The sequence below is a fragment of the Lygodium microphyllum genome, chromosome 14 (genome assembly GCF_053477565.2).
Source record: "Lygodium microphyllum isolate KBCC chromosome 14, Lygodium_microphyllum_v1.1.10, whole genome shotgun sequence".
Taxonomy (NCBI): Eukaryota; Viridiplantae; Streptophyta; class Polypodiopsida; order Schizaeales; family Lygodiaceae; genus Lygodium; species Lygodium microphyllum.
Window position 1 is genome coordinate 74790493 of NC_141148.1, and position 2565 is coordinate 74793057.

Here is a 2565-nt window from a genome sequence, read left to right on the forward strand (position 1 = left end):
CGGTCAGTGGGTCTTGGCGGTTGAGCGTGAGCTCCCACTACATTTTAGTCCCGGCACGCCGGTAGCTCCACGATCCTAGATGCTAGCTCAAGCATCCTCCATCTCCAAGCTCCATCCACCATAGCCGCACATGCGAGAAAAGAGAAGAGAAGAGAAGAGGAAATAAGAGAGAAGAGGAGATGGTGAAGAGCTTCACCCTCTTGATCCCTCACTCCCACAGACTCACTCACTCCCTCACACTCACACTCCCTCTCTCAAGAGCACACACACAAGCAAGGTGAAGAGAAGAAGAGAAGAAGAGAGGACTTGTTTTAGCCACACACCAAAGAATGAGCTTCTCATTCACTTTTCAACCTTATATACAAAACCCTAAATCCCTTTTGGGTGGTCATCCCCTTATCCCATTTTTTACATGGCCGGCCATGGCCTAGGCCATTTTTTCCATTGTCATCCTATCTTTCTAGCTTCCTTTCCACCACCCGTCTACATTTACAAATTGCACGGGTGAGAGCCTAGCACTCTTTAAATAAATCATGGTGCGTCTTGTGCTTTTTTACAACAGTATAGACTCGCGCTTTTTCTCATGCGTTTTTTCCTTGATTTAGGACTTTTCTGCACTTCTTTTGTTTCCAAATTCTTCTTGGTGCGCATTCATATTCTATTTTACTTTTGCCTTGGCCTTGTCTTCTGCTTTAGATTTTTCAGCTTTTCCACCTTGTTTGTTTGAGGGTTAACATATAGGTCCACTTTTCTATTTTGTGCTTATGGGATTTTGGATAGCCTGCATATCCTTTACCCAAACTACTCTATACAAAGAGGCTACATTGGGTGTGATTGGGTCTAAATCTCAACATTTAGGAGTTAGTTCCTTTGCCTAAAGAAAAATGTGCATTGCCATGTAAGTGGCTCTACAAGCTAAAGGTATCTCCATTTAATGCACTACCTAAGTACAATGTATGATTGGTGGCCAAAGGATTTAAGCAAGAGAAGGGAATTGAGTTTGATGAGATCTTCTCACTAGTAATCAAGATGATCACCCTTCATAAGCTTCTTGCTTTGGTTGTTAAAGAGAATATGAAGTTGTTTAGATGGATGTAAAGATTGCTTTCTTGCATGGGGACTCACATGAGGATATTTACATGAAATAGCATAAGGGATTTGTTATAGAAGGCAAGGAACTCTTGGTGTGTAAGAGCTTATATGGTTTAAAACAGGCTCTTAAGGAATGGTATCATAAGTTTGGTGCCTTTATATAGTCTAGAGATACATTAGAAGTAAGGTCGCCTTCTTACATGGGGACTCGCATGAGGATATTTATATGAAGTAGCATAAGGGATTTGTTATGGAAGGCAAGGAACGCTTGGTGTGTAAGCTGTGTAAGAGCTTATATGGTTTAAAATAGGCTCTTAAGGAATGGTATCATAAGTTTGGTGCCTTTATGTGGTCTTAGAGATACATTAGAAGTAAGGTCGATTATTACCTATACACTAGGAAGGCTTAGGATGGTAGGTTTATGATGTTGATTCTTTATATGGATGATATGTTGATTGTTGGGAAGTCAATTGTGCATGTGGATGCTTTAAAGAAAAGGTTGTATGAAACCTTTGATGTAAAGGACTTGGGGAATGTTGGTTACATTCTTGGTATGCACATTATGGGAGATCAAGACAAAAAGATACTCTATTTGTCTTAGAAGGTGTATATTGGGGAATGCTAGTTACATTCTTAGTATGCACATTGTGCAAGATCGAGACAAAAAGATACTCTATTTGTTTCAAAAGGTGTACATTAGGAAGGTATTGGTGTGTTTCAATATGGAGAGGGGGAAGGCTCTCAATGTTCCATTGCCTCCATGTTTGAAACTTAGCCAAGAGGATAACCCCAAGTTGGATGAGTAGAAGGCTAAAATGGCCAAGGTTCCTTATGCAGTCACAAATGGTAGCTTGATGTATGCCATGGGTACTACACATGTAGACATTCGCTATGTAATGTGAGTGGTTAGCAAGTATATGGCAAACCTTGGCAAGAAGTATTAGGAGGCAATAAAGAGTATCATGAGATACTTGAAAGGCACTAGGTCTATGTGCACACGCCTTGGAAGGAATGATGCATCTGTTCTTAGACACGCTAATGTTGATTTTTGAGGGAGTGTAGACTCTAGGAGGTGTACTATACTTTTTCTCTTCATTTTCACTAGTGAGGCAGTCTCTTGGGTCTCTCAATTACTACCATGTATAATTTTATCTACTATGGAGGCAAAGTATGTTGCAACCACAAAAGCCCACAAGGAAGCTATACGGCTTACTTATCTAGTGGGAGACTTTAGCATTGCAGGAGAGATACCTACATTGCACTGTGATGGTTTCTTAGCAAGTTGTTGATAGATTTGTCATTTTTAAAGTACCCTCTTCGCGCCCTACACAAGTAGAGCTTGAAATCTACTAGGTTGTCCTTGGGGATTGGAAGGGGCTTCTCACACTACTTCACATGTATACCTTAATGGTTACTCGAAATGCTAGTGGCTTAGTAGTATTCTCTTTAGCAAGTTGGTGATGGAGACTTAAG